The 14,378-nt window shown below is 40.6% G+C and overlaps 1 pseudogene; it reads right to left on the reverse strand.

The window, feature by feature from the left end:
• The window catches only part of LOC118632114, a 119,607-nt pseudogene extending 107,344 nt beyond the window's left edge, over positions 1-12,263 (reverse strand).
• Positions 12,264-14,378: the final 2,115 nt, after the last annotated feature.

A 14,378-nucleotide genomic window follows, 5' to 3' on the forward strand; every position in this document is an offset into this window, starting at 1 on the left:
TCATTTTTCTGCATGTAGCTGTCCAATTTTCCCAACACCATTTATTATAGCCTGTCCTTACTCTACTGAATGCTCTTGCCACCTTTGTCAAATATTAATTGAGCATATTGTCTTGGGTCCATTTCTGCATTCTCTGTTTTGTTCTACTGGTCTATATGCCTATTCTTGTGCCAGTACCAGGCTGTTTTGATTACAGTGGCTTTGTAGTATAACCTGAAATCTGGTGATGTGATCCCTCCAACTTTGTTCTTCTTTTTCAAGATTGCTGTGGCTATTTGAGGTCTTTTTTTGGTTCCATATGAACTTTTGAAGTACTTGTTCTAATACTGTGAAGTATGCCGTTGGTATTTTGATGGGGATTGCAGTGAATTTATAGATTGCTTTGGGTAGTATGGACATTTTAATGATGTTAATTCTTCCAATCCATGAACCGGGTATGTGCTTCCACTTTTTTATATCTTCCTCTATTTCTTTTTTCAATGACCTGTAGTTTTCTGCGAATAGGTCCTTTATTTCTTTGGTTAAGTTTATTCCTAGAAATCTTAATTTTTCTTGCCACAATGGTAAATGGGATTGTTTTCTTAGTTTCTCTTTCGGTGAGTTCATCATTGGTGTATAAGAATGCCATTGATTTCTTGATGTTAATTTTGTATCCTGCTACTTTTAAAAATTCATTTATTAAGTCTAGTAAATTTTTGATGGAGTCTTTGGGGTTTTCTACATATAATATCATGTCATCTGGAAAAATGACAGTTTTACTTCCTCCTTTCCAATTTGGATCCCTTTTATTTATTCTTCCTGTCTGATGGCTGTGGTTAAGACTTCCAGTACTATGTTAAATAAGAGTGGCAAAAGTGGGCATCCTTGCCTTGTTCCTGTTCTTAAGGGAAATGCTTTTAGTTTTTGCCCATTGAGTATGATGTTGGCTGTAAGTCTTTCATATATGTCCTTTATTATGTCGAGATATGATCCCTCTATTCCCACATTGCTGAGCATTTTTTTCAGAAATGGATGCTGGATTTTATCGAAGGCTTTTTTTTTTGGCATCTATTGATAGGATCTTGTGGTTTTTATTCTTCATTTTTATTTATGTGGCGTATCACATTTATTTATTTGTGAATATTGTACCAGCCTTGCATCCCTGGGATGAATCCCTCTTGGTCATGGCGGATAATTTTTTTGGTGTGTTGCTGGATCTGATTTGCTAGTATTTTGTTCAGGATTTTGTCGTCTATGTTCATCAGGGATATTGGCCTGTAGTTTTCTTTCTTTGTAGTGTCTTTTTCTGGTTTTGGAATTAGAATTATGCTGGCTTCCTAAAACGAGTTTGGAAGTCTTCCTTCTCCTTTAATTTTTTGAAATAGTTGGAGGAGAATGGGTGTTAGTTCTTCTTTGAATGTTTGGTAAAACTCCCCCGTTAAGCCATCCGGGCCTGGCCTTTTGTTTGCTGGGAGAGTCTTGATTACATCTTCAATTTCTTCTGTTGTTAGTGGTCTGTTAAGTTTTCTATCTTTTCCCATTCCAGTTTTGGAAAACTCTGTATTTCTAGAAATTTTTCCATTTCGCTTAGATTGTCGAATTTGCTGTCTATATTTGTTCATAATAGTTTTTAACGATCTTTTGTATTTCTGTGGTGTCAGTTGTTACTTCTCTTTCATTTCTGATTTTGTGTATTTGGGTTCTCTCTCTTTGTTTCTTGGTGAGTCTAGATAAGGGTCAATCAATCTTGTTTATTTTTTCAAAAAACAAGTTCTTTGTTTCATTGATTCTTTGAATTGTTTTATTGGACTGTATGTCATTTATTTCTGCTCAGATCTTTACTATTTCCTTCCTTCTACTTGCTCTGGGGTTTTATTTATATTTGCTTTCTAGTTCTTTAGGTTGTGAAGTTAGATAGTGTATCAGAGATTTTTCTTGTTTCTTAAGGTAGGCCTGTTGTGCTATGAACTTCCCGCTCAGAACAGGTTTTGTTGCATCCCACAGATTTTGTGGTGTTGTGTGTTCATTTTAATTGGTTTCCAGGAAGTTTAAATTTCTTCCTTGATCTCCTCAGTAACCCATTTGTTGTTTAATAACATGCTATTTAGCATCCATGTGTTCAAATGTCTTTGCATGTTCTTGTTGCAATTGATTTCCAGTTTCATGCCATTGTGATCTGAGAAGATGCTTGATATGGTTTCAATCTTCTTGAACTGTGGAGACTTTGTTTGTGCCCTAATATTTGGTCTGTCTTTCAGAATGTCCTATGTGCACTTGAGAAGAATGTGAATTCTGTAGTTTGGGGTGTAATTCTCTGTAGATATCTATTAAATCCATTTGGTCTAGTGCTTCATTTAGAGTCTCTGTTTCCTTGGCAATTTTTTGTCTAGAGGATCTATCCATTGATGTCAGCATGGTGTTAAAGTCCCCTGCTATGTTTGTATTGCTGTCGATTTCTCCTTGAAAGTCCTTCAGACGATTTTTAATATATTTTGGCGCTCCTATATTGGGTGCATATATGGTTATCAAGGTTATATCTTCCTGTTGGATAGATCCTTTCAATATTATGTAGTGGCCTTCTTTGTCTCTATTTATGGCCTTTATTTTGAAATCTATTTCATCAGATGTGAGTTTTGCTACCCTAGCTCTTTTTTTTTTTTCCCATTTGCTTGGAAGATTTTTTTCTATCCCTTCACCTTTAACCTCTGTGAGTGTTTTGTTGTGAGATGGTTCTCTTGTAAACAACATATAGATGAGTCATGCTTTCTTATCCAATCAGCTACTCTGTGTCATTTTATCGGAGGATTCAATCCATTTATATTTAAGGTGATTATTGATATGTACTTATTTATTGCCATTTTTGTTTAGTGTGGTTATATTTTTCTTTCTATTTCTCCTGTTAACTACAGCAGTCCTTTTAACATTTCTTGCAGTCTTGGTTTGGTGCTAATGTAGTTCCTTAGCCTGTTTTTTTTTTTTTTTTTTTTTGTCAGAGAAGCTCTTTATTTGACCTTGTATTTTTAATGATAGTCTTACTGGGTAGAGTAATCTTGGATTCAGATCCTTGTTTTTCATGACATTGATTACCTCATGCCTGCCATTTCCTTCTGGTCTGTAGTGTTTCTGTGGAGAAGTCAGCTGAGAGCCTTATGGGGGTTCTTTTGTAGGTAACCTGTTGCTTATCTTTTGCTGCTTTCAGGATTCTCTCTTTGTCTTTAATTTTTAGCATTTTGATTACTGTGTGTTTTGGTGTGAGCCTGTTTGGGTTCTTCTTACTTGGGACTCTGTACTTCTTGAACTTGAATTCCTTCTTCTTTCACCAAATTAGGGAAGTTTTCTGTCACTATTTCTTCAAATATATTCTCTAACCCTTGCTCATTTTTTTCTTCTTCGTGGACTCCTATGATGCGAATATTATTATGTTTCCAGTTGTCCCACAGTTCTCTTAAGCTGTCTTCCTGTTTTAAAATTTTTTTTTTCCTTTTGGTTTTCTGACTGGTTGATTTTTTTATACCCTGTCTTTTAACTCACTGATACGGTCCTCCGCTTCCTCTGCTTTGCTATTTAGACCTTTCAATATATTCTTTATTTCTCATATGTCATTCTTCATTTCTTCTTGGTAGTTTTTAATTTCCAACTGGTTGATTTTCAACATTTCTATGTCTTTACTCATGGTGCTCATGTCCTTACACATGCCGTTGAGCTTCCTCAAGATCATGGCTCTGAATTCTTTTTTGTTAACTTGCTTAACTGCACCTCATTTATCTCATCTTCGGTAGGGGTCTCTTGTTCTTTCATTTGGCATTTGTTTCTCTGTTTCACTATTTTGGCTATCTCAGTGTGCTTGGAGTTTGCCAAATTTTCCTGTGGGTGTTGGTGTTCTGCTATCTGTGGCTCCCTCTACTGGGTTTTGATGAGCGTGGGAGGACCTACTTTAAACACCACTATCAGGTCTTACTTTCATGGGTAGAGTTGCAAGCCCAGGAATGGTTTGGTTATTCTCTAGATTTTGCCTGGAGGCTATCAGTACTGGTTACTTGAAGAGCCTTGGCTTCTCAGTTGAATGAAAAACTTCCTCAGGTGTTCAGCATAAGGTGTGGGGCAGATGTTGGTTGTTAATGGGCCTCAATTTGCATTTTAGTTGCCCCCGGGTGGGTTGAATCTCCAAGGGAGGTTCCGCCTTTCCCCAGAGCTCTGGTAAGGAGTAAGATGACCACTGTCCTGAGTGGCTGCAACTCAGAAAATGCTCTGAGCGCCTTCCAAAACCCAAGTGTCCCCACACAGTTCCAGTCCAGTTTGCCCTTTCTCTGCTAGAGCCCAAGGTGGGTCACTGTGGCTATTTTAGCATTTGTCCCAGCTCTGCACTGTGGAGCCACTTAGGAGTTTAACCTGAGGATGCTGCTCACAACTAAGGCTGTCAGTGGGTTCTCACCCCCCTCTCGCACCTCCGCAATCCTACCAGGATTGAGTCAGTGTCCCTGGTTATATGGTCCTCCATGCTGCTTTTCTGTTGCTTTTTCTGATGATTTGTCTTCATTTTTTTTTTTTTTTTTGTAATTTCAGTTTGGTCCTGGGAGATGGTCTGTGTAGCTTCCATTCACTCTGCCGCCATTTTGGAATCCAGGATTTGTTTCTTTGTTTCATCATTTTGGCTGTCTCGGTGAATTTTGGAACCTGCCAAATTATCCCTGTGGGTTTTAGTGTTCTGCTGGTTGTGGATCCCTCTACTAGGTTTGGATGAGTATGGATAGATGCACATTAAACACCACTGTCAAGTCTTACTTTACTGGGTAGCTGTGCAAGCCAAGGAAAGGTTCAGTTATCCTCTAGCTTTTGCCTGCAGGATATTGGTCTCAGTTACTTGATGAGCCTCTATTTGTAGCCCTCAGCTGAATAAAAACTTCCTCAGGTGTAAGAGGATTTCCAGTGGGTGAGGCCTTTGCTTCTCTCACACTCTCTGTGTTAATGAGTCTCAATTTGCATTTCTCTGTCCTGGCCTGGTGGTGTTGAATTCTTAAGGGAGGGACCATTACTTCTCCCTGGCACTCTGGGAAAGGATTCTTTTAATAATATGGTTACTGTCCTGTGAGGGGGTGATTCAGCACAAAACTACTGGTGACCTCCCCTCCAACTCTTTCCTGGGCCAGGACCCCAAGACTCTATCCACACAGTTCTAGTCTAGTCCTCTCTCCCTCTGCCAGAGCCCAAGGTGAGTGGCTGTAGCTGATTTGGTGCTTTTTAAAACCCCCACTTCCTTAGCAAGAACCACTCACAACTAAAACAGCCCCCAGCTGCTCTCTCCCAGCCCACCCTCTCCTGCCTCCTACCAGGTTCATATTCTCTTTCTGTCTCTTATTGTATGGGTTCTCTTCAGCTGCTTTTCAGTTGTTGTTGTTTTTTTTAAATGATGGTTTGTCTTTATTTTAGTGGTAATCCCAGTTTGGTCCTGGGAGATGGTCTGTGTAGGTTCCATTCCATCTGCCTCCGTTTTTCCTCCCCCGTGGATGTTCTTTTTATCCTTATTTTGCAAAGCCAAGTTTGGGCCTTGCTGACTTTGGGGTACCCATAGGAGGTATTTAGGTGAAGATATTTAAATTAACCATTGAAATCACACTTTGCTCATATCAGGCAGTTGGTAAATAAGTGTTGAATGAAATAAGGTGAGATATGCATTTGGAAGTAAAACCCTCTATGGGTAGCACTGAAGTCGAGAGGGTAGATGAGTGCCTATTTTTAACTCTGTGGGCGCTGAGATGAGGTTGCTGAAATGCTAATTAAAATCTCCTTTACTTTCCAAAAAGAACTTTTCATAGCCATTGTGGTGGCTGTGTGTCTTTTCTAGTCAATGAGTCTCTGAACCCAGCCCTATGTTTAGGAAGAGCCTTTGTGCTTTTATGAGCAGAATCTACCTTTCATCAAAGAAGTGACAGTTATCAGGAGGATCACTTTGCAATGTATAGAAATGTCTAATCACTAAGTTGTATACCTGAAACTTATATTATATTGCATGTCGATTGTAATTAAAAAAAAAAAGTGACAGAACTCCTTTGAGCTAATGTGTGGCCATGTGACCCAGACTCAGAACCATATGCACCTGTGTGACCATAGGTTTCTGTGTGGGGTACCCTAATTGTATTATTTGTTTCCATTTGAGTGTCCAGTTGCTTAGAGTCATTGGCTCTTTTTTGTTATTTATTTCTGGTTTCATTACATTGTGGTTATAGAAAGTAGTCTGAAGTATTTCAATTTAAGAAATGTATTAAGATTTTTTTTTGCCCGGCTGGTGTGGCTCAGTGGTTGAGTGTCGACCCATGCACCAAGGGGTTGCCTGTTTGATTCCCGGTCAGGAAACAAGCCCAGGTCGTGAGCCCAATCCCCATTGCGGGGCATGCAGGAGGTGGCCACTTGATGTTCTCTCCTCATTAATAATTGTATATCTCTCCCCGTCTCCCTTTCTTTCTCTCTAAAAAATAAAATAAAATAAATTAAAAAAATTTTTTTTTTACCTAGAACATGATCAATTTTTGTCAATATTCCAAAGATGTGTAGTGGAAAATATATTAACTGTTTGGAGAGAGTAAAACATGCACACATGGTCCTGTGCATATATTTACATGTCCAGCTTGGTGGTAGCTATGTTCACTAAGTCCTGGAGTCCTTCTGTGCAAGTTCATCTGTGGACTTAACCTTTTAATTCTCAGCTCTGTCCACATACCTAACAGGATCTGATTTATATACAAATTAAGTAAACAGGTATTAAATAAAAATTTAAAATTTTTTATCTTTAGTTTTATTTGTATATGTATATGAGGTATCATTTTCAAAGTTGTACTAGACTTCTGTTTTGATCATGTAGTTTTGTTACATTTGTCTTTATTTAAAATATACTTAGTAACGTATTGAAGTTTTTGGGTATCTAAAGATTTTTGATGTTATACATTGGCATTCATTTTAAGAATACTTATTAAATGCTTATCATGTACTAAGCACTAGGCAAATTAAAAAAAAACTCAAATTTTCTGCATTTTGTGATTCAGATATTTATAATTATGGAAGAAAATAATAACTAACTAAATATTAATTTAGAAGAATTCTGATGTGTTCTGTGAAGGAAACAGAAGGGTAGTTGTAAAGATATCAGAGAGAGATGGACTCCTGATGGGGTGGTCAGGAGGTCCTCCCTGGGGAGGGGACACTGCTGGAGGCCAAAGACACGAGGAGTCAGCTCCACAAAACGCTGGGGAACAGTACCTGCGACTGAGAGGAAGCCCCTTCTCGCTCACTTAGTTTCACCTTGACCTCTACATTAGCAACACTGATGCTTTAGTTTTCCTTTTGTCAGTCCTTACATGATACACATTTATTCATACAAGTATATAATCCATACAATTAGTTATCAACATTTTAATATAATTGTTGTTGATCTTATTAACTTGAAAACACAATTAACTTGGATTCTCTCACCTCCTCTGTGCCCCATCTGTAAAGTTTTTATTTGTAGTATGGGAATTGAATCCTTTCTCATTTTTATAATGTCTGATATTTTTGGTCTGATTCCTGATCTTTTAAAGATGTTTTAGGGATTACTCTTTAGTTTTCAGCATTGGTTCACCTTTCTGCTGAGTTTTCTATCAAGGCTTTATTTATTTATTTATTTATTCATTTATTTATTTATTTAATCAATCCTCACCCGAGGACAGTTTTGCATTCATCTTCAGATAGAATGGGAGGGAGAGAGGGAGTAAGAAAGAGAGAGAGAGACATTGATGTGAGAGAAACACATCGAGTGGTTGCCACCCACACTATGCCAACTGGGGCCAGGGACAAACTGCAACCAAGGACAAACTGCAACTTAGCGGGGAACCGAACCTGGGACTCTGTGGTCCGCAGCCGATGCTCTAACCGCTGAGCCAAACCAGCCAGGGCCTTTGTTTATTTTTTGTTCTCTATCAGCCCTCATAGGAAACAGCTCAGTTTCTGTGTTAATACACATGATTACTTTTGAATCTCCCTGAGGATATTAACTGAAATTATCCCCCCTCCCAGCTTTATTGAGGTATAGTTGAAAAAAATTGTATATATTTAAGGTATACAACATAATGTTTAAATATACATGTACATTGTAAATGTTCACGACAAGCTAATTGAACAGACCTATCACCTCATGTAGTTACCATTTTAATTTTTTTTGTGTGTGAGAACCATTAAGACCTACTCTCAGAAAGTTTTTGGTATACAATAGAGCATCACTAAGTGTATTCACCATGCTGTGCATCAGATCCCCAGAACTTTTCCATCCTGCATAACTGAAACGTTGACCCTTTGACCAACATCTTTAAAGTTCTGTGTTTCCTGCAGCATGTCTGTGGCTTCAGGTGTACTGAACCATTTGCTGAGTCTCTTTGGCTTTCCTCAAATTGGGGTGACCATTTAGCATTCACACTTATAAAGAAAGTTCTAGATTGGAGACACTGGGTAGTCGTGCTACATTAGTGTACCAGTTGTGACCCCAGAGTTTAGTTTCCCCTCCCTAGCTTTCTACCCGGGCCTCACCTGAGGGTTCATTCTTCCCTGGATGGAGGGTGATGTGCAAGGAGGAGGCAGGTGAGCTGGGGACTCTTTCCATTGGGGTGAAAGTGAACGTATTAGGAGATGTCAGTACTGTCTCAGGTAGACAGTTCTTTTCCTTTTCACCCGTTTCCATGAGGGCGGGTGTATGTTCCCAGGATACTTCAGGCTACCCTAGTAGAATCCTCCTCCTCATGCTACTGCCCCTTGACTCAGGGTCAGAAATTCTTTGGATTTTCTGGTCCTCTAATGGGAACTTTCTACTTGATGCTTTTAAACATGTGCATCCTTTTTATAGTTTTTCAGTTATTTAATTGAGATCTGGGAGAGGAAGAGATTATTGTGATCCATTTTGCCATTAGGGTCACATATCTGCATGTAATAGGCTTTATTGGGTGATTCTGTTTTACACCTTTTCCCTTTCCACTTTGCTGGCCACAATAGAAGTGCCACGGCTAAGATTCTTGAGTCAGAATTAAAACAATAAAGCTTGAAGAATGTAGATTTAAGAGTTTGCTGGGTTTAAATTTATCTGTCACACGGGGCATTTCAGGATTCCTACTAAAATAAAACTCATGAAAAGTTCTCTCTTTTCCCAGCGTGGCACAAAGTCAACTCTGCTGACTCACAGTGTATCTCCTCTGGTCCAGTGTTTAACCAGGAATTTGGGGGGTGGAGGTGGTGGGAACAGTTGTTTATAGGCACATGAGAAAAGGAGCTTATACAGTTGAACCCCAAGTTCTGTGAAAATATAGCAAAGAGAGGATCAAACTGGGAAGTCATGAAGGTATTAACATTTGGAGGCAAGGAAGTGCAGGACTCATTTGAGGAAAATAGTCTTATATGACTGGAACATACGAAGGTCTTGGAGAAGCTGTTAAGCAAGGTGGGTGGGTGAATCCAGGTATTTAAGAGTCTTACTTGCTGAGGTGGTTGGATTAAATTGAAGAGGTAATGAGAATCACATAAACTTTTAGGAAGGCAACAGCATGATTGGAGAGGTGCATTAGGTGCCAGTGTGTGTCATGGAGAATAGATACTGGCTATTTGGGAAAAATGTACAAATATCCCTCAGGGGCAAGGACAGTGCTGGGGGCCTGCCTAGTCAAACAAATTAGTTGACAGGGGGGATCCCATGAGTTGTCAGGGGTCTCAGAGCTGAGTTTAGGCTGACAGATGACTGCAGGGTAAGATGGGCTCTAGCATGGATAACCCTGGTTAGGAGTCCACCTGTGTATGTGTGGATATGTGCTGGATGAGGGGAGAGGCCAGGATGGAGAACTGCATGGGGAAGCTGGGCACTCTGCTGGAAGGGTGGTTAGTGTCAGGAGCATCACAGTGCTGGTGCCACGGTGATCCAGGCCCCAGCATGATGGCAATGGCTAAATTCTTTGTCTAGGGTCACAGGTGGAATTGACCAGAATGGAGAAGAGAGAAGAAGGATCACGCTTAAGGGAAAAGATTGTGAATTGCGTTGGGGGCATGTGGAATTTGAGGTGCCTGTGGCACACCCATGAGAATGTTCAGGAGACAAGTAGGGACGCCAGTTCAGTGCTGGAAGTAGGGCTCTGGAGAGGTCAGGAATTGAGTCATTGTCTGCGACATGGTTTTGGCAGTGACAGGAATCAGTAAGATTGCTGAGACTGAAACAAAGGAAGCAAGTGAGGGAAAATCCTGGCCAAAGAGTACAGTAAATGTCTACTGCATCCTTGAAGTATTTCTTTCCCTATAAAGGACATTTATGTGCAATGAGATTCCAGCATTTTATTATCAGTAGTGTTTAAAATAAATGACTCAGAGAAATTTGGCCCAACAGGAGAGCTGCTAAATGGGCCAGCTTCATCGCCTGCCTTTCTGAATTGCTTGTGGTACAATTGGGCCATTCGCTTTATGTGTTGTCTCCCTTCTGGATTAAACCTATTTTCTAAGAGGAAACAATTCATTTATCAGGTTTTCTGTACCATTGATCTATTGCTTAATTTCTCTAATCTTTTCCTCACAGCCATAGTTTTTACTACCTGGAACTAAAAACAACCTACAGGAAACCAAAGCTCAACTTAGAGAACATCATCTATGATTTCAGTGGGAGGAGGAGGAACAAACAGTTTACCTATTTGCTTGGATGGACACGTGGCCTAACAGCTGTTTGATTTTTGTATTCACCTTTCAACTAGATGTATTGGCCTTTTGTTTCTCATTACACTGTAAATCTCTGCCGTGTTGAAAATTGAGGAGCACATGTCTTCTCCTTGGCTCCATGCATCTGAAAACCATGCGTGAACTAATGCACAGGTGCCAGTGGAAAAAGCTTTCCTGGAACATCAGGGTTGCTCCTCAGACATTAAGATTACTCCATGTGAGAGCAATAACTATGGATTCTGTTGCGTTTAATTAAGGTAATTTTTCTACTTAGCTCCAGATGTGGAGATGAGATAAATTTTATTGTGCCTAAAAGAACACATCCTTCCAAATATGCGTGTCGCCAACATGGACTGCCACTGCAGAGTTACCTGTGAAGAGCCTCCGTCTCTCAGAAGGAGAAGCGTTTGGCAGGAACAAGTTCTCGCCCTGTCTTCTGCTCCTGTGGAGTTTGCCATTGGATGGGATGATTTGGAGGTGATGGACCCACTGCATAGGTTCCAGATGGCAAAGGAGCAGCGGAGAAAGGCAAGGAATCGAGCTGGTGAAGGAGGAAGATGCCGTGTCTCTTGTCAGGTACAGCATCGATGAACAAAGACTGTGATCGCCGGGAAAGACCAACTGTTCACGTTTCTGTTCTGTTTATGCAAGTTAATTGATAAATGTGGAGAGAATCACCTAATATCTCCTTACCAGTCCCTAAAAACACTTCACAAAGAGCAATATCATCACAAAGTGAATGGTGCATATCTGAGGACAAAAGAGCTGGTAGTCGTGTCACTCATTTCTGAATTTCCTCTACAGGTTTCTTGTTGTGCGGTAGCCCAGTCTGTGCTCGGCCACGTCCCAGAATGTGAACAGATCTTTTCAAAGGAAAGCCCATTCTCCCTTTGAAGAATTCAGGTGGTTAAGTGTCTAAATTATATTATTGTGACAAATTCTGCTTCTCTGGGTCTTTCTCTCTTTTGTTTTAGTTCATTATTTTATTTTATCTATCTCATTTAATTTAATTTTTATTATTTAATTAAATTTATTTTAAATTAAATTTTATATTATATTGTTTTATTTTATTTCAATTTTACAGATCCTGCCTCAGGTTCATATATACAAATAACACAAGAAGACACCAGCTCTATGCTGAGAGCAGTGCAGGGGTCACACGAGTCCTTCTGTCCTCACATCTGCAGACAGAGGTTTCTACTCTGGAGCCTTCGTGGGGGCCTGGGCACCTTTGGGAGCCTGAGCCTGAGCTGGAGCCAGAGGTGGAGTTGCTGTCACAGTCTGGGCCTTGGTTTTAGCCTTGCCCCTGGACTTTGGCTGGTAGAGCCTGAGACCCTTGGCAATGTGGGCACCAGCATGTTTCCCAAGCTTGGAATGAGCAGTGTAAGTGAGGTGATTAAATTTGCAGCTGGCATCGTCTGGGATCTTGGGCTTGCCTTCCTTGGCTTTACGAGAGCCTTGATAGCCTCGGCGTGTGTGCTCATGGCCTTGGCATTGTCGGCCTGCGTCTTCTCCAGGCCCTTCTGTTGTGCCTCTTGGCAAAGTGCATGTTCCTCAGAACTTGGGGTCCACCCCATTAAGAGATTCAGATCTTTGTGATTGAGATTTCTTGATGCCCTTTTTGGGAATGTTTGTGCGTGGTGTGGTTCTTGGACTTGGCCATATCGGCATAGAAGCTTGTAGCTCCCAAAGGACCTGGAACCAGACTTTTAGTTCATTATTTTATTTTATTATTATTTTTAACATGTTTTTATTAATTTTTTTAGAGAGAGGGAAAGAGAGAAAGAAACATCAATAATAGAGAGAAACATCAATTTGCTTCCTCCTGCATGCTCCTTACTGGGGATTGAACCTGCAACCCAGACATGTGTCCTAATCAGGAATTGAACCAGTGACCTCATGGTGCATGGGACGGCATGCAATCCACTGAGCCACAGCAGCTGGGCTAGTTCATTATTTTAGAGGAATACACACAAAAAAAGTAGAATATCCTTTATTAAGGCCAATTATCTCTTAGGTTCCAGGCATCCAAAGTGATAAATATATATCCTTGTTTTCAAGAAGATTGTACTTGAGTGAAGAAAGGGAGAAAACCACAAACTCCCAAGGTTAGAATCACATCTTATTCACCTGCAGTTTCAATGACTGGTAGAACAGCTGGCACAAAGTAGGCACTCAGGTATTTTTGGGAGATGCGATAAACAATAATTACATTGCTTTTCTCTGATTATTATATTCTACGTCAAATTTGAGGACTTTCTGTGTCACCTTGGGTGACAAATAGAGCTCCAGCTCCTGCTTCTTGCTCTCCCACCTGGCTCCCAACATACAGACTTTGCAGCATTAGTGTTCCATTCTGATTGGTTACATCTGCACATGTGTCTGTGTAGTGTCTGCCTGAGGTTCCCACCCTCTATGGCCTGATTCCAGTTAACCTGGCCTGGACAGATACTCTAGGGAGCATTTGAATGCTTGAGCACCTTTGCAACATATCCCCACTTTGGAGTTAGCACCTTTGGATGTTCATTCCACACCACTAGGGAAAATGGGAAGCAGTCCTTGCTGAGCTCAGTCTGGCGAGGGAGATATCATGGATATGCAGAGAACTCAAGGCAACTGTGGTGACAGGAGTGGCGCAAACTGCCCTGGAGTTGAAGGGAATAGTATGTGTGGCACTGGTGCTTGTCCAAGAGCCTTGACAAGGCTGGAGGCAATACACACCTAGAAGGGAACCTGGTAAGATGGCTGGCACATTGCTCTCTAGGCAACTTGCATCGGAGGCTCATGATTGTGTCAGGGAATGCTCAAGCTCTCCCTGGAGGATTCATTCATTTATTCATACAGTTGCTAACAGGAAGTCAACCATGTGCGCTGTTGTAGATGGGGGCTGCCCCAGTGTCTAAGACAGTCCACATCTCTGCTTTCTAATGGGGTGGGATTGAGTATAACCAAATACACAAATTAATTAACTGTAGTTAGGCCTTGGAGACCATAAAGAAGGATTATATAGAGTAGGCAAGACAGGGTTGGTTGGGGAAAGCCTCATGAACAGGTAACATTTGAGTTGAGGCTGAATGACAGCAGGTTAACCAGTACAGTCTGGGGGTCATCTGAGCAGGTTGATGAGCTGGACATGATGCTAGACTCCAAGAAAAAGTGCACCAGGGAGAAGAGAAAAACAGTAGTCTCTAGACCTTCCACATTTGTGACTTTTCCTGTTTTTTAAGAATTCAGTGGCATTGGATACTACACAGTGGCAGTAGTATCTAATTAGAATGATCAGAGTTAACAAATAAAAATACAAGACACCCAATTAAACTTGAATTTCAGAGGAACAACAAATTATTGTTTTAGTATAAATGTGTCCTAGAGAAAAAAAATATTAAAAATTCTCTGTTGTGAAGCAAACACAAAAATGGATAGAAGAAAAGAAAGAGAGATACAGGCATCATCTCTAGTTAGGGATCAATCTTGGGTGGGTTGGCCTCCCCTCAGCTTTGCCAAAAGATTAGTCAATCTCATGGAAGTGATGGACCCAGCCCAAGGTACAGAGAGGAGGATGGGTGGGAGAGAAGGTAGGTGACCAGGCTGGTTCTTTCCCCTTCTAGAACCCACCATAGGCATGCCAACTCTCACCCTGGAACCAGCGTGGCCAGGGGTAGTGTATCAGAACAGCCGTTAGAGCCAGGGCT

The sequence above is a fragment of the Molossus molossus genome, unplaced genomic scaffold, assembly GCF_014108415.1.
Source record: "Molossus molossus isolate mMolMol1 unplaced genomic scaffold, mMolMol1.p scaffold_m16_p_17, whole genome shotgun sequence".
Classification (NCBI taxonomy): domain Eukaryota; kingdom Metazoa; phylum Chordata; class Mammalia; order Chiroptera; family Molossidae; genus Molossus; species Molossus molossus.